We start from the raw sequence: 23124 nt of genomic DNA on the forward strand, positions 1-23124 counted from the left end.
TTCAGAGGCTTACGAGAGAGATGCAGAGGCTTAAGAGAGTGAGGTAGAGGCTAAGGAGAGGGATGCAGAGGCCCAAGAGAGTGATGCAGAGGCTTAAGAGGGTGATGCAGAGGCTGAAAAGTGATGCAGAGGCTCAAGAGAGGGATGCAGGGGCTCAATAGAGTGATGCAGAGGCTCAAGAGAGTGATTCAGAGGCTTAAGAGCGTGATGCAGAAGCTTAAGAGAATGATGCAGAAGTTTGAGAGAGGGATGCAGAGGCTCAAGAGAGAGATGCAGAGGCTCAAGAGAGGTATGCAGATGCACAAGAGAGGGATGCAGAGGCTTAAGAGAGTGATGCAAGAGCTCAAGAGAGGGATGCAGAGGCTCATGAGAGGGATGCAGGAGTTCATGAGAGGGATGCAGAGGCTCAAGAGAGTGATTCCGAGGCTTACGAGAGTGATTCCGAGGCTTACGAGAGGGATGCAGAGGCTCAAGAGAGGGATGCAGAGGCTGAAGAGAGGGATGCAGGGGCTCAAGAGAGGGATGCAAAGGCTCAAGTGAGGGATGCAGAGGCACAAGAGAGGGATGCAGATGCTCTTAAGAGTGACGCAGAATCTCAAGAGAGGAATGCAGAGGCCTAAGAGAGTGATGCAAAGACTCAGGAGATGGATGCAAAGGCTCATGAGAGGGATTCACGAGTTCAAGAGAGTGATGCAGACGCTCAAAAAAGGGATGCAGAGGCTTAAGAAAGTGATGCAGAGGCTCAGAAAAGGGATGCAGAGGCTTGAGAGGGTGATGCAGAGGCTCAAGAGAGTGATGCAGAGGTTCAAGAGAGGGATGCAGAGGCTCAAGAGAGTGATGCAGAGGGTCAAGAGAGTGATGCAGAGGCTGAAGAGAGAAATGCAGAGGCTTAAGCGAGTGATGCAGAGGCTCATGAGAGCGATGCAGAGGCTCAAGAGAATGATGTAGAGGCTTAAGAGAGGGATGCAGAGGCTCAAGAGAATGATGTAGAGGCTCATGAGAGTGATGCAGAGGCTTGAGAGAGTGATGCAGAGGCACAAGAGAGAGATTCAGAGGCTCAGGAGAGGGATTCAGAGGCTTTAGAGAGTGATGCAGAGGCTGAGCATAGTGTTGCAGAGGCTCAAGAGAGGGATGCAGAGGCTGAAGAGAGTTATGCAGACACTTAAGAGAGTTATGCAGAGGCTCAAGAGAGTGATGCAGAGGTTTATGAGAGCGATGCAGAGGATCATGAGAGGGATGCAGAGGCTTAAGGGAGTGATGCAAAGGCTCAGGAGAGGGATGCAGAGGCTCAAGAGAGGGATGCAGCAGTTGAAGAGAGGGATGCAGAGGCTCAAGAAAGGGATGCAGAGGCTAAAGAAAGTGTTGCAGCGGCTTAAAAGAGGGATAAAGAGCCTTAAGAGGGTGATGCAGAGGCTCAAGAGAGTGATGCAGTGGCTCAAGAGAGGGATGCAGGGGCTCAAGAGAGTGATTCAGAGGCTTACGAAAGTGATGCAGAGGCTAAAGTGAGTGATGCAGAGGCTTTCGAGAGGGATTCAGAGGCTCAGGAGAGGGATTCAGAGACTCAAGAGAGTTATGCAGAGGCTCAAGAGAGGGATGCAGAGGCTCAAGAGTGATGCAGAGACTCAAGAGAGTTATGCAGAGGCTTAGGAGAGTGATGCAGAGGCTTAAGGGAGTGATGCAGAGGCTTAAGAGAGGGGTGCAGAGGCTCAAGAGAGTGATGCAGAGGCTAAAGAGAGTGATGCAGAGGCTTAAGAGAGTGATGCAGAGGCTTAAGAGAGGGGTGCAGAGGCTCAAGAGAGTGATGCAGAGGCTCAAGAGAGTGATGCAGATGCTTAAGCGAATGATGCAGAGGCTCAAGACAGGGATGCAGAGGCTGAAGAGAGTGATGCATAGGCTTAAGTGAGTGATGCAGAGGCTTAAGAGAGTGATGCAGAGGCTTAAGAGAGGGGTGCAGAGGCTCAAAAAAGGGATGCAGAGGCTTAAGAGGGTGATGCAGAGGCTCAAGAGAGTGATGCAGAGGCTCAAGAAAGGGATGCAGAGGCTCAAGAGAGGGATGCAGAGGATCAAGAGAGTGATGCAAAGGGTCAAGAGAGTGATGCAGAGGCTGAAGAGAGAGATGCAGAGGCTTAAGAGAGTGATGCAGAGGCTCATGAGAGCGATGCAGAGGCTCAAGAGAATTATGTAGAGGTTTAAGAGAGGGATGCAGAGGCTCAAGAGAATGATGTAGAGGCTCATGAGAGTGATGCAGAGGCTTGAGAGAGTGATGCAGAGGCTCAAGAGAGGGATTCAGAGGCTCAGGAGAGGGATTCAGAGGCTTTAGAGAGTGATGCAGAGGCTGAGCATAGTGTTGCAGAGGCTCAAGAGAGGGATGCAGAGGCTGAAGAGAGTTATGCAGACACTTAAGAGAATTATGCAGAGGCTCAAGAGAGTGATGCAGAGGTTTATGATAGTGATGCAGAGGATCATGAGAGGGATGCAGAGGCTTAAGGGAGTGATGCAATGGCTCAGGAGAGGGATGCAGAGGCTCAAGAGAGGGATGCAGGAGTTGAAGAGAGGGATGCAGAGGCTCAAGAGAGGGATGCAGAGGCTTAAGAAAGTGTTGCAGCGGCTTAAAAGAGGGATAAAGAGCCTTAAGAGGGTGATGCAGAGGCTCGAGAGAGTGATGCAGTGGCTCAAGAGAGGGATGCAGGGGCTCAAGAGAGTGATTCAGAGGCTTACGAAAGTGATGCAGAGGCTAAAGTGAGTGATGCAGAGGCTTACGAGAGGGATTCAGAGGCTCAGGAGAGGGATTCAGAGACTCAAGAGAGTTATGCAGAGGATCAAGAGAGTGATGCAGAGGCTTACGAGAGGGATGCAGAGGGTGAAGAGAGTGATGCAGAGGCCTATGAGAGAGGAGCAGTGCTGAAGAGAGTGATGCAGAGCTCAGGAGAGTGATGCAGAGGCTAAAGAGAGTGATGCAGAGGCTTAAGAGAGTGATGCAGAGGCTTAAGAGAGGGGTGCAGAGGCTCAAGAGAGTGATGCAGAGGCTCAGGAGAGTGATGCAGATGCTTAAGCGAATGATGCAGAGGCTCAAGACAGGGATGCAGAGGCTGAAGAGAGTGATGCATAGGCTTAGGTGAGTGATGCAGAGGCTTAAGAGAGGGTTGCAGAGGCTCCAGAGAGTGATGCAGAGGCTTAAGAGAGGGATGCAGAGGTTCAAGAGAATGATGCAGAGGCTCAAGAGAATGCTGCAGAGGTTCAAGAGAGGGATGCTGAGGCTCCAGAGAGGGATGCAGAGGCTCCAGAGAGTGATGTAGAGGCTCAAGAGAGTGATGCAGAGGCTCAAGAGAGTGAAGCAGAGGATCATGAGAGTGATGCAGAGGTTCAAGAGAGTGATGCAGAGGATCAAGAGAGGAAAGCATAGGCTTAAGAGAGTGATGCAGAGGCCGAAGAGAGTGATGCAGAGAGGGATGCAGAGGCTCAAGAGAGTGATGCAGACGATAAAGAGAGTGATGCAGAGGCTCAAGAGAGTGATGCAGAGGATCAAGAGAGGGAAGCAGAGGCTTAAGAGAGTTATGCAAAGGCTGAAAAGAGTGATGCAGAGGCTCTAGAGAGGGATGCAGAGGCTCAAGAGAGGGATGCAGAAGCTCAAGAGAGGGATGCAGAGGCTCAAGTGAGGGATGCAGATGCACAAGAGAAGGATGCAGAAGCTCTTGAGAGTGATGCAGAGGCTCAACAGAGGGATGCAGAGGCTTAAGAGAGTGATGCAAAGGCTCAAGAGAGGGATGCAGAGGCTCATCAGAGGGATGCAGAGGCTCATGAGAGGGATGCAGGAGTTCAAGAGAGGATTCAGAGGCTCAAGAGAGTGATTCAGAGGCTTACGAGAGTGATGCAGAGGCTTAAGAGAGGGATGCAGAGGCTCAAGAGAGGGATGCAGAGGCTCAAGAGAGGGATTCAGGGGCTCAAGAGAGGGACGCAAAGGCTCAAGTGAGGGATGCAGAGGCACAAGAGAGGGATGCAGATGCTCTTAAGAGTGACGCAGAATCTCAAGAGAGGAATGCAGAGGCTTAAGAGAGTGATGCAAAGGCTCAGGAGACGGATGCAAAGGCTCATGAGAGGGATTCACGAGTTGAAGAGAGTGATGCAGACGCTCAAAAAAGGGATGCAGAGGCTTAAGAAAGTGATGCAGAGGCTCAAAAAAGGGATGCAGAGGCTTAAGAGGGTGATGCAGAGGCTCAAGAGAGTGATGCAGAGGCTCAAGAAAGGGATGCAGAGGCTGAAGAGAGGGATGCAGAGGATCAAGAGAGTGATGCAGAGGGTCAAGAGAGTGATGCAGAGGCTGAAGAGAGAGATGCAGAGGCTTAAGAGAGTGATGCAGAGGCTCATGAGAGCGATGCAGAGGCTCAAGAGAATTATGTAGAGGTTTAAGAGAGGGATGCAGAGGCTCAAGAGAATGATGTAGAGGCTCATGAGAGTGATGCAGAGGCTTGAGAGAGTGATGCAGAGGCTCAAGAGAGGGATTCAGAGGCTCAGGAGAGGGATTCAGAGGCTTTAGAGAGTGATGCAGAGGCTGAGCATAGTGTTGCAGAGGCTCAAGAGAGGGATGCATAGGCTGAAGAGAGTTATGCAGACACTTAAGAGAGTTATGCAGAGGCTCAAGAGAGTGATGCAGAGGTTTATGATAGTGATGCAGAGGATCATGAGAGGGATGCAGAGGCTTAAGGGAGTGATGCAATGGCTCAGGAGAGGGATGCAGAGCTCAAGAGGGATGCAGAGTCAAGAGGGATGCAGAGGCTCAAAAGGGATGCAGAGGCTTAAAAAGTGTGCAGAGGCTTAAAAGAGGATAGAGCCAAGAGAGGGATGCAGAGCTCCAGAGAGGGATGCAGTGCTCAAGAGAGGGATGCAGAAGCTCAGAGAGGGATGCAGAGGCTCAAGAAGGGATGCAGAGGCTCAAGAAGGATGCAGAGGCTTAAAAGTGATGCAGAGGTCAAGAGAGTGATGCAGAGGCTCAAGAGAGGGATGCAGAGCTCCAGAGAGGATGCAGAGCTCAAGAGAGGATGCAGAGGCTAAGAGAGTGATGCAGAGGATCAAGAGAGGAATCAGAGGCTCAAGAGAGTGATGCAGAGCTGAGAGTGATGCAGAGGTTCAAGAGAGGATGCTGAGGCTCCAGAGAGGTGCAGAGGCTCAAGAGAGTGACGCAGAGGCTGAAGAGAGAGATGCAGAGGCATAAGAGAGTGATGAAGAGGCTCAACAGAGTAATACAGAGGCTCAAGAGAGTGATGTAGAGGCTCAAGAGAGTGATGCAGAGTCTCAAGAGAGTGAAGCAAAGGATCATGAGAGTGATGCAGAGGCTTGATAGAGGGATGCAGAGGCTCAAGAGAGGGATGCAGAGGCTCAAGAGAGGAAAGCAGAGGCTCAAGAGAGGGATGCAGAAGCTCAAGAGAGGGATGCAGAGGCTCAAGTGAGGGATGCAGATGCACAAGAGAAGGATGCAGAAGCTCTTGAGAGTGATGCAGAGGCTCAACAGAGGGATGCAGAGGCTTAAGAGAGTGATGCAAAGGCTCAAGAGAGGGATGCAGAGGCTCATGAGAGGGATGCAGGAGATCAAGAGAGGATTCAGAGGCTCAAGAGAGTGATTCAGAGGCTTACGAGAGTGATGCAGAGGCTTAAGAGAGGGATGCAGAGGCTCAAGAGAGGGATGCAGAGGCTCAAGAGAGGGATGCAGGGGCTCAAGAGAGGGACGCAAAGGCTCAAGTGAGGGATGCAGAGGCACAGGAGAGGGATGCAGATGCTCTTAAGAGTGACGCAGAATCTCAAGAGAGGAATGCAGAGGCTTAAGAGAGTGATGCAAAGGCTCAGGAGAGGGATGCAAAGGCTCATGAGAGGGATTCACGAGTTCAAGAGAGTGATGCAGACGCTCAAGAAAGGGATGCAGAGGCTCAAAAAAGGGATGCAGAGGCTTAAAAGGGGGATGCAGAGTCTCAAGAGAGTGAAGCAGAGGCTCAATAGAGGGATGTAGAAGCTCCAGAGAGGGATGCAGAGGCTCAAGAGAGTGATGCAGAGGATCAAGAGAGGGAATCAGAGGCTTAAGAGAGTGATGCAGAAGCTGAAGAGAGGGATGCAGAGGTTCAAGAGAATGATGCAGAGGCTCAAGAGAGTGATGCAGAGGCTGAAGAGAGAGATGCAGAGGCATAAGAGAGTGATGAAGAGGCTCAACAGAGTAATACAGAGGCTCAAGAGAGTGATGTAGAGGCTCAAGAAAGTGATGCAGAGTCTCAAGAGAGTAAAGCAAAGTATCATGAGAGTGATGCAGAGGTTCAAGAGAGTGATGCAGAGGATCAAGAGAGGGAAGCAGAGGCTTAAGAGAGTGATGCAGAGGCCGAAGAGAGTGATGCAGAGAGGGATGCAGAGGCTCAAGAGAGTGATGCAGACGATAAAGAGAGAGTGATGCAGAGGCTCAAGAGAGTGATGCAGAGGATCAAGAGAGGGAAGCAGAGGCTTAAAATAGTTATGCAAAGGCTGAAGAGAGTGGTGCAGAGGCTGTAGAGAGTGATGCAGAGGCTTAAGAGAACGATTCAGAGGCTTACGAGAGAGATGCAGAGGCTTAAGAGAGTGAGGTAGAGGCTAAGGAGAGGGATGCAGAGGCCCAAGAGAGTGATGCAGAGGCTTAAAAGGGTGATGCAGAGGCTGAAAAGAGTGATGCAGAGGCCCAAGAGAGGGATGCAGGGGCTCAAGAGTGTGATGCAGAGGCTCAAGAGAGTGATTCAGAGGCTTAAGAGCGTGATGCAGAAGCTTAAGAGAGTGATGCAGAAGCTTGAGAGAGGGATGCAGAGGCTCAAGAGAGGGATGCAGAGGCTCAAGAGAGGTATGCAGAAGCTCAAGAGAGGGATGCAGAGGGTCAAGTGAGGGATGCAGATGCACAAGAGAGGGATGCATAGGCTTAAGAGAGTGATGCAAAGGCTCGTGAGAGGGATGCAGAGGCTCAAGAGAGTGATTCCGAGGCTTACGAGAGTGATGCAGAGGCATAAGAGAGTGATGCAGAGGCTTAAGAGAGGGATGCAGAGGCTCAAGAGAGGGATGCAGAGGATCAAGAGAGGGATGCAGGGGCTCAAGAGAGGGATGCAAAGGCTCAAGTGAGGGATGCAGAGGCACAAGAGAGGGATGCAGATGCTCTTAAGAGTGACGCAGAATCTCAAGAGAGGAATGCAGAGGCTTAAGAGAGTGATGCAAAGGCTCAGGAGAGGGATGCAAAGGCTCATGAGAGGGATTCACGAGTTCAAGAGAGTGATGCAGACGCTCAAAAAAGGGATGCAGAGGCTTAAGAAAGTGATGCAGAGGCTCAAAAAAGGGATGCAGAGGCTTAAGAGGGTGATGCAGAGGCTCAAGAGAGAGATGGAGAGGCTCAAGAAAATGATGCAGAGGCTCAAGAGAGGGATGCAGAGGCTCAAGAGAGTGATGCAGAGGGTCAAGAGAGTGCTGCAGAGGCTGAAGAGAGCGATGCAGAGGCTTAAGAGAGTGATGCAGAGGCTCATGAGAGCGATGCAGAGGCTCAAGAGAATGATGTAGAGGCTTAAGAGAGGGATGCAGAGGCTCAAGAGAATGATGTAGAGGCTCATGAGAGTGATGCAGAGGCTTGAGAGAGTGATGCAGAGGCTCAAGAGAGGGATTCAGAGGCTTTAGAGAGTGATGCAGAGGCTGAGCATAGTGTTGCAGAGGCTCAAGTGAGGGATGCAGAGGCTGAAGAGAGTTATGCAGACACTTAAGAGAGTTATGCAGAGGCTCAAGAGAGTGATGCAGAGGTTTATGAGAGTGATGCAGAGGATCATTAGAGGGATGCAGAGGCTTAGGGGAGTGATGCAAAGGCTCAGGAGAGGGATGCAGAGGCTCAAGAGAGGGATGCAGGAGTTGAAGAGAGGGATGCAGAGGCTCAAGAGAGGGATGCAGAGGCTTAAGAAAGTGTTGCAGCGGCTTAAAAGAGGGATAAAGAGCCTTAAGAGGGTGATGCAGAGGCTCAAGGGAGTGATGCAGTGGCTCAAGAGAGGGATGCAGACGAGGACAGATCAGCGTGGAAACGGGAGCAGCTGGGATAAGAGGTCAAACATCTTACCTCTCCCCGAGACCAGCCCAACATCTGTAGCTGGTAAAACATAGAGGTATAGTTGCTATGGTTATGTATAGAAATAGTCTCATTTGCCACTCAGGTCAAGTAGGGAGTGTTAAAGTGACAGGGAGTGAACATATTTAGATTTTGCTTTAGTTTTTCTTTGAATAAATTAAATTTGTTAATATTTTGTATTTTATTATTTCCATCTGTTTTATGTGTAAACTTGTCCTGGTCACGTGGTCCACACGAGGTAAAGTTGGATTGGGCGCCGATTCTAACATCGAATCATTCCCGTGTAATTAATTCCACACTCAAGTTTCCGAGGTTATAAACTACTAGTGGGGATCAAGCCCCAAGGTTGATTAATTAGCGTGATCGATCCAGACCTCGATCATTGCTCTGTGTTGCTGGTCTGGTGGTGGCAGCGTAGAGGCGACTCTAGGGTTTTGCTCAGAGCCTAGGTCACGTCATACTGGGTGTAGAATCCTAAGTCGGTCAATCGTCTTAGGACCACGTGGCGTGGAGTTGGCTTTGGTAATAGTTTTGGAGTCCCTTGGTAGAGAATAAAAAGTAAGAATACGGGTAGAGAGGGAGTAGAAGATAAGAGAAGTAGAGAGAGAGGAACCCAACCCGTGTTACACAGAGGCTGAAGAGAGAGATGCAGAGGCTTAAGAGAGTGATGCAGAGGCTCAAGAGAGCGATGCAGAGGCTCAAGAGAATGACGCAGAGGCTCATGAGAGTGATGCAGAGGCTTGAGAGAGTGATGCAGAGGCTCAAGAGAGGGATTCAGAGGCTCAAGAGAGGGATTCAGAGGCTTTAGAGAGTGATGCAGAGGCTGAGGATAGTGTTGCAGAGACTCAAGAGAGGGATGCAGAGGCTAGAGAGAGTTATGCAGACACTCAAGAGAGTTATGCAGAGGCTCAATAGAGTGATGCAGAGGTTTATGAGAGTGATGCAGAGGATCAAGAGAGGGATGCAGAGGCTTAAGGGAGTGATGCAAAGTCTCAGGAGAGGGATGCAGAGGCTCAAGAGAGGGTTGCAGGAGTTCAAGAGAGGGATGCAGAGGCTCAAGAGAGGGATGCAGAGGCTCAAGAGAGTGATGCAGAGACTCAAGAGAGTTATGCAGAGGATCAAGAGAGTGATACAGAGGCTTACGAGAGTGATGCAGAGGCTGAAGAGAGTGATGCAGAGGCCTATGAGAGAGGTGCAGAGGCCCAAGAGAGTGATGCATAGGCTAAAGTTAGTGATGCAGAGGCTTAAGAGAGGGATGCATAGGCTCAAGAGAGGGATGTAGAGGCTCAAGAAAGGGATGAATAGGCTCAAGGGAATGATATAGACGCTTAAGAGAGGGATGCAGAGGCTCAAGAAAATGATGAAGAGGCTGAAGAGAGTGATGCAGAGGATCAAGAGAGCGATGCAGAGGCTGAAGAGAGAGATGCAGAGGCTTAAGAAAGTGATGCAGAGGCTCAAGAGAGTGATGCAGGGGCTCAAGAGAATGAGGGCCTAATAGAGGGATGTAGAGGCTCAAGAGAATGATGCAGAAGCTCAAGAGAGTGATGCAGAGGATCAAGAGAGGGGTGCAGAGGTTGAGGAGAATGATGCAGATGCTCAAGAGAGTGATGCAGAGGCTCAAGAGAGTTATTCAGAGGCTCAAGATAGTGATGCAGAGGCTTACGAAAATGATGCAGAGAATCAAGAGAGGGGGATGCAGAGGCTTCAGAGATTGATGCAGACGCTGAAAAGAGTGATGCAGAGGCTCAAGAGAGTGATGCAAAGGCACAAGAGAGCGATGCATAGGCTGCAGAGAGTGATGCAGAGGCTCAAGAGAATGATGCAGATACCCAAAAAAAGTGATGCAGAAGCTCATGAGAGTGATGCAGAGGCCGAAGAGAGTGATGCAGAGGCTCAAGAGAGGGATGCAGAGGCTCAGGAGAGTGATTCAGAGGCTTACGAGAGTGATGCAGAGGCTTAAGTGAGTAATGAAAAGGCTTATGAGAGGGATGCAGAGGCTCAAGAGAGGGATGCAGATGCTCTAGGGAGGGATGCAGATGCTCAAAAGAGGGATGCAGAAACTGTAGAGAGAGATGCAGAGGCTTAAGAGAGTGAAGCAGAGGCTCAAGAGAGCGATGCAGAGGCTCAAGAGAATGATGTAGAGGCTTAAGAGAGAGATGCAGAGGCTCAAGAGAATGATGCAGAGGCTCATGAGAGTGATGCAGAGGCTTGAGAGAGTGATGCAGAGGCTCAAGAGAGGGATTCAGAGGCTCAAGAGAGGGATTCAGAGGCTTTAGAGAGTGATGCAGAGGCTGAGGATTGTGTTGCAGAGACTCAAGAGAGGGATGCAGAGGCTCAAGAGAGTTATGCAGACACTAAAGAGAGTTATGCAGAGGCTCAATAGAGTGATGCAGAGGTTTATGAGAGTGATGCAGAAGATCAAGAGAGGGATGCAGAGGCTTAAGGGAGTGATGCAGAGGCTCAAGAGAGTGATTCAGAGGCTTACGAAAGTGATGCAGAGGCTAAAGTGAGTGATGCAGAGGCTTACGAGAGGGATTCAGAGGCTCAAGAGAGGGATTCAGAGGCTCAAGAGAGGGGTTCAGAGACACAAGGGAGTTATGGAGAGGCCCATGAGAGGGATGCAGAGGCTCATGAGAGTGATTCAGAGGCTTACGAAAGTGATGCAGAGGCTAAAGTGAGTGATGCAGAGGCTAAAGTGAGTGATGCAGAGGCTAAAGTGAGTGATGCAGAGGCTTACGAGAGGGATTCAGAGGCTCAAGAGAGGGATTCAGAGACTCAAGAGAGTTATGCAGAGGCTCAAGAGAGGGATGCAGAGGCTCAAGAGAGTGATGCAGAGATTCAAGAGAGTTATGCAGAGGATCAAGAGAGTGATGCAGAGGCTTTTTTCATGTGGTGTGATTTTAAGTAAATATATTCGTTTTTACCAATATATCGATACTACTTCATGTTTTCTCACGATATGTGATTTGGCCTTCAAATCTCAAAATTTCGCAAATGTTGCATTTTTAAGCAAGTTTCTTGCATTTTGTTTCGACCTAAAAATTAACGAATTTAGCAATATTTTGACATTTATCATCCCCTTTTCCTTTATGTGATTTAAACAAAATATCATCGAATTAGGCAATATTTTGCCGTTTTTCCACGTTTCTGTGAATTTTCAGTTTATTGGAATTAATTCATTAAATTAACGATAAAAGAGTTGCAAACATGTAATTGATTAGATAATAAACTTAAATACTTCATCTTCAATCATCTATTTGTTTCTCATTGAAATACTGAGTAAGATATTGAAAAGGGGAGAAGTTCGGTTTTTATTGCATATATCGACGTTTCAGCCGGAATTGTGCGGTTTTACGTGTACATCTTCCATCGGTAATATTAACGGAAAATCAGGAACATTTTAGTTCATTCTAATGAAAACACATTGATTTTTATCATTTGTATTGGAAACAACATTGTCATATGTCTTTTCTTGGATCTAAATAATACGAAACCTCGCTTTAAGATTCGAAGTTAAAATCCTCAAATTGTTTTATAACAGTGACTTTTTCACGTTTTTTATGTAGTTTGATATTACGTAAATATATTCATTTTTACCAATATTTCGATACTATTTCATATCACGATATGTGATTTGACCTTCATATCTTAGAATTTGGATAATATTGCGTTTTAAGCAAGTTTTCTTGCATTTTGTTTCGCACTCAACATCATCGAATTTATCAATATTTTGACGCTTGTCATCCCCTTTTCCTTTATGTGATTTAAACAAAATATCATCGAAATAGGCAATATTTTGCCGTCTTTCCACGTTTTTGTGAATATCCAGTTTTTTGTTATTAATTCATAAAATATACGATAAAAATGATGCAAACACGTAATTGATTAGATAATACCCTTAAATACTTCATTTTCAATCATCTATTTGTTTCTCGTTGAAATACTGAGTAAGATATTGAAAAGGGGAGAAGTTCGGTTTTTATTGCATATATCGACGTTTCAGCTGGAATAGACCGGTTTTACGGTTACATCTTCCATCGGTAATATAAACGGAAAATCAGGAACATTTTAGTTCATTCTAATGAAACCACATTGATTTTTATCATTTGTATTGGAAACAACATTGTCATATGTCTTTTCTTGGATCTAAATAATACGAAACCTCGCTTTATGATTCGAAGATAAAATCCTCAAATTTGGTATAATAGTGACTTTTTTCACGTTTTTCATGTTGTTTGATATTACGAAAATATGTTCATTTTTACCAATATTTCGATACTATTTCATGTAGTATCACGATATGTGATTTGGCCTTCAAATCTCAGAATTTCGCATAATATTGCATTTTAGGCAAGTTTTCTTGCATTTTGTTTCGTACTATAAATCATCAAATTTAGTATATTTTGACCTTTATCATCCCCCCTTTTTATTTATGAATTGATAACAATAAATTGGAAATTCACAAAAACGTGGAAAAACAGCAAAAAATTGCCTAATTCGATGATATTTTGTTTATATCACATAACGGAAAAGGGGGGATGATAAACGTGAAAATATTGCTAAATTCGATGATTTATAGTACGAAACAAAATGCAAGAAAACTTGCTTAAAATGCAATATTATGCGAAATTCTGAGATTTGAAGGCCAAATCACATATCGTGATACTACATGAAATAGTATCGAAATATTGGTAAGAATGAGTCTATTTACGTAATACAAAACTACATGAAAAACGTGAAAAAGTCACTATTTTACCATATTTGAGGATTTTAACTTCAAATCACAGAGCGAGGTTTCGTATTATTTAGAATCAAGAAAAGACATATGACAATGTTGTTTAAAAAATACAAATGATATAAATCAATGTGTTTTCATTAGAATTAACTAAAATGTTCCTGATTTTCCGTTTATATTACCGATGGAAGATGTACACGTAAAACCGCTCTATTCCGGCTGAAACGTCGATATATGCAATAAAAACCGAACTTCTTCTCTTTTCAATATTTTGCTCAGTATTTCAACAAGAAACAAATAGATGATTGAAGATGAAGTATTTAAGGTTATTATCTAATCAATTATGTGTTTGTATCATTTTTATCGTATATATAATGAATTAATAACAATAAACTGGAAATTCACAAAAACGTGGAAAAACAGCAAAAAATAGCCTAATTCGATGATATTTTGTTTATATCACATAAAGGAAAAGGGGGGATGATAAACGTGAAAATATTACTAAATTTGTATGATTTATATTACGAAACAAAATGCAAGAAAACTTTTCTTAAAATGCAATATTATGCGAAATTCTGAGATTTGAAGGCCAAATCACATATCGTGATACTACATGAAATAGTATCGAAATATTGGTAAAAATTAGTCTATTTACGTAATATAAAACTACATGAAAAACGCGCAAAGAGTCACTATTATACCAAATTTGAGGTTTTATCTTCGAATCATAAAGTGAGGTTTCGTATTATTTAGATCCAAGAAAAGACATATGACAATGTTGTTTCCAATACAAATGATAAAAACCAATGTGTTACCATTAGAATGAACTAAAATGTTCCTGATTTTCCGTTTATATTACCGATGGAAGATATACATGTAAAACCGCTCTATTCCGGCTGAAACGTCTATATATGCAATAAAAACCGAACTTCTCCCCTTTTCAATATGTTTCTCAGTATTTCAACGAGAAACAAATAGATGATTGAAAATGAAGTATATAAGGTTATTATCTAATCAATTATGTGTTTGTATCCCTTTTATCGTATATTTAATGAATTGATAACAATAAACTGAAAATTCACAAAAACGTGGAAAAACAGCAAAATATTGCCTAATTCGATTATATTTTGTTTATATCACATAAAGGAAAAGGGGGATGATAAACGTCAAAATATTACTAAATTCAATGATTTTTAGTACGAAAACATGCTTAAAATGCAAAATATGCGAAATACTGAGATATGAAGACCAAATCACATATCGTGATACAACATGAAATAGTATCGAAATATTGGTAAAATGAATATATTTACGTAATATCAAACTACAAAAAAAACGTGAAAAAGTCACTATTATATCAAATTTGAGGATTTTATCTTCGAATCATAGAGCGAGGTTTCGTATTATTTAGATCCAAGAAAAGACATATGACAATGTTGTTTCCAATACAAATGATAAAAATCAATATGTTTTCATTAGAATTAACTAAAATGTTCCTGATTTTCCGTTTATATTACCGACGGAAGATGAATACATAAAACCGCTCTAATCCGGCGGAAACGTCGATATATGCAATAAAAACAGAAATTCTCCCTTTTTCAATATCTTAACAAGTATTTTAACGAGAAACAAATAGTTTATTGAAAATGAGGTATTTAAGGTTAATTTCTATTCAATTATGTGTTTGCATCATTTTTATCGTATATTTAATGAATTAATAACAATAAACTGAAAATTTACAAAAACGTGTAAAAGCAGCATAATATTGCCTAATTCGATGATATTTTGTTTATATCACGTAAAGGAAAAGTGAGATGATAAACGTCAAAATATTGCTAAATTCGATGATTTTTAGTACGAAACAAAATGCAAGAAAACTTGCTAAATATGCAATATTATACGAAATTCTGAGATTTGAAGGCTAAATCACATATCGTGATACTACATGAAATAGTATCGAAATATTGGTAAAAATGAATATATTTACGTAATATAAAACTACATGAAAAACGTGAAAAGAGTCACTATTATACCAAATTTGAGGTTTTAACTTCGAATCATAGAGCGAGGTTTCGTATTATTTAGATCCAAGAAAAGACATATGACAATGTTGTTTCCAATACAAATAATAAAACCAATGTGTTACCATTAGAATGAACTAAAATGTTCCTGATTTTCCGTTTATATTACCGATGGAAGATGTACACGTAAAACCACTCTATTCCGGCTGAAACGTCGATATATGCAATAAAAACCGAACTTCTCCCCTTTTCAATATGTTTCTCAGTATTTCAACGAGAAACAAATAGATGATTGAAAATGAAGTATTTAAGGTTATTATCTAATCAATTATGTGTTTGTATCCTTTTTATCGTATATTTAATGAATTGATAACAATAAACTGAAAATTCACAAAAACGTGGAAAAACAGCAAAATATTGCCTAATTCGATTATATTTTGTTTAGATCCAAGAAAAGACATATGACAATGTTGTTTCCAATACAAATGATAAAAACCAATGCGTTTTCATTAGAATTAACTAAAATGTTCCTGATTTTTCGTTTATATTACCGATGGAAGATGTACACGTAAAACCGCTCTATTCTGGCTGAAACGTCGATATATGCAATAAAAACCGAACTTCTCCCCTTTTCAATATCTTACTCAGTATTTCAACGAGAAACAAATAGATGATTGAAAATGAAGTATTTAAGGTTATTATCTAATCAATTATGTGTTTGTATAATTTTTATCGTATATTTAATGAATTAATACCAATAAACTGGAAATTAACAAAAACGTGGAAAAACAGCAAAATATTGCCTAATTCGATGATATTTTGTTTATATCACATAAGTAAAAAGGGGGGATGATAAAGGTCAAAATATACTAAATTTGATGATTTATAGTACGAAACAAAATGCAAGAAAACTTGCCTAAAATGCAATATTATGCGAAATTCTGAGATTTGAAGGCCAAATCAAATATCGTGATACTACATGAAATAGTATCGAAATATTGGTAAAAATGAATATATTTTCGTAATATCAAACAACATGAAAAACGTGAAAAAAGTCACTATTACACCAAATTTGAGGATTTTATCTTCGAATCATAAAGCGAGGTTTCGTATTATTTAGATCCAAGAAAAGACATATGACAATGTTGTTTCCAATACAAATGATAAAAATCAATGTGGTTTCATTAGAATGAACTAAAATGTTCCTGATTTTCCGTTTATATTACCGATGGAAGATGTAACCGTAAAACCGGTCTATTCCAGCTGAAACGTCGATATATGCAATAAAAACCGAACTTCTCCCCTTTTCAATATCTTACTCAGTATTTCAACGAGAAACAAATAGATGATTGAAAATGAAGTATTTAAGGTTATTATCTAATCAATTACGTGTTTGCATCATTTTTATCGTATATTTTATGAATTAATAACAATAAACTGGATATTCACAAAAACGTGGAAAGACGGCAAAATATTGCCTATTTCGATGATACTTTGTTTAAATCACATAAAGGAAAAAGGGATGACAAGCGTCAAAATATTGCTAAATTCGATGATGTTGAGTGCGAAACAAAATGCAAGAAAACTTGCTTAAAACGCAATATTATCCAAATTCTAAGATATGAAGGTCAAATCACATATCGTGATACTATATGAAATAGTATCGAAATATTGGTAAAAATGAATATATTTACGTAATATCAAACTACATAAAAAACGTGAAAAAGTCACTATTATAAAACAATTTGAGGATTTTAACTTCGAATCTTAAAGCGAGGTTTCGTATTATTTAGATCCAAGAAAAGACATATGACAATGTTGTTTCCAATACAAATGATAAAAATCAATGTGTTTTCATTAGAATGAACTAAAATGTTCCTGATTTTCCGTTAATATTACCGATGGAAGATGTACACGTAAAACCGCACAATTCCGGCTGAAACGTCGATATATGCAATAAAAACCGAACTTCTCCCCTTTTCAATATCTTACTCAGTATTTCAATGAGAAACAAATAGATGATTGAAGATGAAGTATTTAAGTTTATTATCTAATCAATTACATGTTTGCATCTCTTTTATCGTTAATTTAATGAATTAATTCCAATAAACTGAAAATTCACAGAAACGTGGAAAAACGGCAAAATATTGCCTAATTCGATGATATTTTGTTTAAGTCACATAAAGGAAAAGGGGATGATAAACGTCAAAATATTGCTAAATTCGTTAATTTTTAGGTCGAAACAAAATGCAAGAAACTTGCTTAAAAATGCAACATTTGCGAAATTTTGAGATTTGAAGGCCAAATCTCATATCGTGAGAAAACATGAAGTAGTATCGATATATTGGTAAAAACGAATATATTTACGTAAAATCACACCACATGAAAAAAGCCTCTGCATCACTCTCTTGATCCTCTGCATAACTCTCTTGAGTCTCTGCATCACTCTCTTGAGCCACTGCATCCCTCTCTTGAGCCTCTGCATAACTCTCTTGAGTCTCTGAATCCCTCTCTTGAGCCTCTGAATCCCTCTCGTAAGCCTCTGCATCACTCACTTTAGCCTCTGCATCACTTTCGTAAGCCTCTGAATCACTCTCATGAGCCCCTGCATCCCTCTCATGGGCCTCTCCATAACTCCCTTGTGTCTCTGAATCCCTCTCTTGAGCCTCTGAATCCCTCTCTTGAGCCTCTGAATCCCTCTCGTAAGCCTCTGCATCACTCACTTTAGCCTCTGCATCACTTTCGTAAGCCTCTGAATCACTCTCTTGAGCCTCTGCATCCCTCTCTTGAGCCTCTGCATCCCTCTCCTGAGCCTTTGCATCACTCCCCTAAGCCTCTGCATCCCTCTCATGATCCTCTGCATCACTCTCATAAACCTCTGCATCACTCTCTTGAGCCTCTGCATAACTCTCTTAAGTGTCTGCATAACTCTCTTCAGCCTCTGCATCCCTCTCTTGAGCCTGTGCAACACTATGCTCAGCCTCTGCATCACTCTCTAAAGCCTCTGAATCCCTCTCCTGAGCCTCTGAATCCCTCTCTTGAGCCTCTGCATCACTCTCTCAAGCCTCTGCATCACTCTCATGAGCCTCTACATCATTCTCTTGAGCCTCTGCATCCCTCTCTTAAACCTCTACATAATTCTCTTGAGCCTCTGCATCGCTCTCATGAGCCTCTGCATCACTCTCTTAAGCCTCTGCATCTCTCTCTTCAGCCTCTGCATCACTCTCTTGACCCTCTGCATCACTCTCTTGAGCCTCTGCATCCCTCTCTTGAGCCTCTGCATCCCTTTCTTGATCCTCTGCATCACTCTCTTGAGCCTCTGCATCACCCTCTTAAGCCTCTGCATCCCTTTTTTGAGCCTCTGCATCACTTTCTTAAGCCTCTGCATCCCTTTTTTGAGCGTCTGCATCACTCTCTTCAACTCGTGAATCCCTCTCATGAGCCTTTGCATCCCTCTCCTGAGCCTTTGCATCACTCTCTTAAGCCTCTGCATTCCTCTCTTGAGATTCTGCGTCACTCTTAAGAGCATCTGCATCCCTCTCTTGTGCCTCTGCATCCCTCACTTGAGCCTTTGCATCCCTCTCTTGAGCCCCTGCATCCCTCTCTTGAGCCTCTGCATCCCTCTCTTGAGCCTCTGCATCCCTCTCTTAAGCCTCTGCATCATTCTCTTATGCCTCTGCATCACTCTCGTAAGCCTCGGAATCACTCTCTTGAGCCTCTGCATCCCTCTCATGAGCCTTTGCATCACTCTCTTAAGCCTCTGCATCCCTCTCTTGTGCATCTGCATCCCTCACTTCACCCTCTGCATCCCTCTCTTGAGCTTCTGCATACCTCTCTTGAGCCTCTGCATCCCTCTCTTGAGCCTCTGCATCCCTCTCTCAAGCTTCTGCATCACTCTCTTAAGCTTCTGCATCACGCTCTTAAGCCTCTGAATCACTCTCTTGAGCCTCTGCATCACTCTCTTGAGCCCCTGCATCCCTCTCTTGAGCCTCTGCATCACTCTTTTCAGCCTCTGCATCACCCTCTTAAGCCTCTGCATCACTCTCTTGGGCCTCTGCATCCCTCTCCTTAGCCTCTACCTCACTCTCTTAAGCCTCTGCATCTCTCTCGTAAGCCTCTGAATCACTCTCTTAAGCCTCTGCATCACTCTCTAGGGCCTCTGCATCACTCACTTCAGCCTTTGCATAACTCTTTTAAGCCCCTGCTTCCCTCTCTTGATCCTCTGCATCACTCTCTTGAGCCTCTGCATCACTCTCTCTTTATCGTCTGCATCACTCTCTTGAGCCTCTGCATCACTCTCTTCGGCCTCTGCATCACTCTCTTAAGCCTCTGCTTCCCTCTCTTGATCCTCTACATCACTCTCTTGAACCTCTGCATCACTCTTATGATCCTTTGCTTCACTCTCTTGAGACTCTGCATCACTCTCTTGAGCCTCTACATCACTCTCTTGAGCCTCTGTATTACTCTGTTGAGCCTCTTCATCACTCTCTTATGCCTCTGCATCTCTCTCTTCAGCCTCTGCGTCACTCTCTTGAGCCTCTGCATCCCTCTCTGGAGCCTCAGCATCCCTATCTTGAACCTCTGCAGCACTCTCTTGAGCCTCTGCATCATTGTCTTGAACCTCTGCATCCCTCTCTTCAGCTTCTGCATCACTCTCTTAAGCCTCTGATTTCCTCTCTTGATCCTCTGCATCACTCTCTTGAGCTTCTGCATCACTCTCTTGAGCCTCTGCGTCCCTCTCTTGAGCTTCTGCATCCCTCTCATGAGCCTCTGCATCACTCTCTTGAGCCTCTGCATCACCCTTTTAAGCCTCTGCATCCCTTTTTTGAGCCTCTGCATCCCTTTCTTGAGCGTCTGCATCACTCTCTTGAACTCGTGAATCCCTCTCATGAGCCTTTGCATCCTTCTCCTGAGCCTTTGCATCACTCTCTTAAGCCTCTGCATTTCTCTCTTGAGATTCTGCGTCACTCTTAAGAGCATCTGCATCCCTCTCTTGTGCCTCTGCATCCCTCACTTGAGCCTTTGCATCCCTCTCTTGAGCCCCTGCATCCTCTCTTGAGCCTCTGCATCCCTCTCTTGAGCCTCTGCATCCCTCTCTTAAACCTCTGCATCACTCTCGTAAGCCTCTGAATCACTCTCTTGAGCCTCTGAATCCTCTCTTGAACTCCTGCATCCCTCTCATGAGCCTCTGCATCCCTCTCTTGAGCCTTTGCATCACTCTCTTAAGCCTCTGAATCCCTCTGTTGAGCCTCTGCATCACTCTCAAGAGCTTCTGCATCCTTCTCTTGTGCATCTGCATCCCTCACTTGAGCCTGTGCATCCCTCTCTTGAGCTTCTGCATCCCTCTCTTGAGCCTCTGCATCCCTCTCTTGAGCCTCTGCATCCCTCTCTCAAGCCTCTGCATCACTCTCTTAAGCCTCTGCATCACGCTCTTAAGCCTCTGAATCACTCTCTTGAGCCTCTGCATCACTCTCTTGAGCCCCTGCATCCCTCTCTTGAGCCTCTGCATCACTCTCTTGAGCTTCTGCATAACCCTCTTAAGCCTCTGCATCACTCTCTTGGACCTCTGCATCCCTCTCCTTAGCCTCTACCTCACTCTCTTAAGCCTCTGCATCACTCTCGTAAGCCTCTGAATCACTCTCTTAAGCCTCTGCATCACTCTCTAGAGCCTCTGCATCACTCCTTTCAGCCTTTGCATAACTCTCTTAAGCCTCTGCTTCCCTCTCTTGATCCTCTGCATCACTCTCTTGAGCCTCTGCATCACTCTCTTTATCGTCTGCATCACTCTCTTGAGCCTCTGCATCCCTCTCTGCGTCACTCTCTTCGGCCTCTGCATCACTCTCTTAAGCCTATGCTTTCCTCTCTTGATCCTCTGCATCACTCTCTTGAACCTCTGCATTACTCTCATGATCCTCTGCTTCACTCTCTTGAGCCTCTACATCACTCTCTTGAGCCTCTTCATCACTCTCTTGAGCCTCTGCATCCCTCTCTGGAGCCTCAGCATCCCTCTCTTGAACCTCTGCAGCACTCTCTTGAGCCTCTGCATCATTCTCTTGAACCTCTGCATCCCTCTCTTAAGCCTCTGAATCACTCTCTGGAGCCTCTGCAACCCTCTCTTAAGCCTCTGCATCACTCACTTAAGCCTATGCATCACTCTCTTCAGCCTCTGCATCCCTGTCTTGAGCCTCTGCATCATTCGCTTAAGCATCTGCATCATTCTCTTGAGCCTCTGCATCACTCTCTTGAGCCTCTGCACCCCTCTCTTAAGCCTCTGCATCACTCTTTTAAGCCTCTGCATCACTCTCTTTAGCCTCTGCATCACTCTCTTGAGCCTCTGCACCCCTCTCTTAAGCCTCTGCATCACTCCCTTAAGCCTCTGCATCACTCTCTTAAGCCTCTGCATAACTCTCTTGAGTCTCTGCATCACTCTTGAGCCTCTGCATCCCTCTCTTGAGCCTCTGCATAACTCTCTTGAGTCTCTGAATCCCTCTCCTGAGCTTCTGAATCCCTCTCGAAAGCCTCTGCATCACTCACTTTAGCCTCTGCATCACTTTCGTAAGCCTCTGAATCACTCTCTTGAGCCCCTGCATCCCTCTCTTGAGCCACTGCATCACTCTCTTGAGCCTCTGCATCACCCTCTTAAGGCTCTTTATCCCTCTTTTAAGCCGCTGCAACACTTTCTTTAGCCTCTGCATCCCTTTCTTGAGCCTCTGCATCCCTCTCTTCAACTGCTGCATCCCTCTCTTGAGCCTCTGCATCCCTCTCCTGAGCCTTTGCATCACTCCCTTAAGCCTCTGCATCCCTCTCATGATCCTCTGCATCGCTCTCATAAACCTCTGCATCACTCTCTTGAGCCTCTGCATAACTCTCTTAAGTGTCTGCATAACTCTCTTCAGCCTCTGCATCCCTCTCTTGAGCCTCTGCAACACTATGCTCAGCCTCTGCATCACTCTCTAAAGCCTCTGAATCCCTCTCCTGAGCCTCTGAATCTCTCTCTTGTGCCTCTGCATCACTCTCTCAAGCCTCTGCATCACTCTCATGAGCCTCTACATCATTCTCTTGAGCCTCTGCATCCCTCTCTTAAGCCTCTACATCATTCTCTTGAGCCTCTGCATCGCTCTCATGAGCCTCTGCATCACTCGCTTAAGCCTCTGCATTTCTCTCTTCAGCCTCTGCATCACTCTCTTGACCCTCTGCATCACTCTCTTGAGCCTCTGCATCCCTCTCTTGAACCTCTGCATCACTCTCTTGAGCCTCTGCATCACCCTCTCAAGCCTCTGCATCCCTTTTCTGAGCCTCTGCATCACTTTCTTAAGCCTCTGCATCCCTTTTTTGAGCGTCTGCATCACTCTCTTGAACTCGTGAATCCCTCTCATGAGCCTTTGCATCCATCTCCTGAGTCTTTGCATCACTCTCTTAGGCCTCTGCATTCCTCTCTTGAGATTCTGCGTCACTCTTAAGAGCATCTGCATCCCTCTCTTGTGCCTCTGCATCCCTCACTTGAGCCTTTGCATCCCTCTCTTGAGCCCCTGCATCCCTCTCTTCAGCCTCTGCATCCCTCTCTTGAGCCTCTGCATCCCTCTCGTAAGCCTCGGAATCACTCTCGTAAGCCTCGGAATCACTCTCTTGAGCCTCTGCATCCCTCTCATGAACTCCTGCATCCCTCTCATGAGCCTCTGCATCCCTCTCTTGAGCCTTTGCATCACTCTCTTAAGCCTCTGCATCCCTCTCTTGTGCATCTGCATACCTCTCTTGAGCCTCTGCATCTCTCTCTTGAGCCTCTGCATCCCTCTCTCAAACTTCTGCATCATTCTCTTAAGCTTCTGCATCACGCTCTTAAGCCTCTGAATCACTCTCTTGAGCCTCTGCATCACTCTATTGAGCCCCTGCATCCCTCTCTTGAGCCTCTGCATCACTTTTCAGCCTCTGCATCACCCTCTTAAGCCTCTGCATCACTCTCTTGGGCCTCTGCATCCCTCTCCTTAGCCTCTACCTCACTCTCTTAAGCCTCTGCATCTCTCTCGTAAGCCTCTGAATCACTCTCTTAAACCTCTGCATCACTCTCTAGAGCCTCTACATCACTCTCTTGAGCCTCTGCATCACTCTCTCTTTATCGTCTGCATCACTCTCTTGAGCCTCTGCATCCCTCTCTGCATCACTCTCTTCGGCCTCTGCATCACTCTCTTAAGCCTCTGCTTCCCTCTCTTGATCCTCTGCATCACTCTCTTGAACCTCTGCATCACTCTCATGATCCTTTGCTTCACTCTCTTGAG

The sequence above is a fragment of the Procambarus clarkii genome, chromosome 60 (genome assembly GCF_040958095.1).
Source record: "Procambarus clarkii isolate CNS0578487 chromosome 60, FALCON_Pclarkii_2.0, whole genome shotgun sequence".
NCBI classification, from domain to species: domain Eukaryota; kingdom Metazoa; phylum Arthropoda; class Malacostraca; order Decapoda; family Cambaridae; genus Procambarus; species Procambarus clarkii.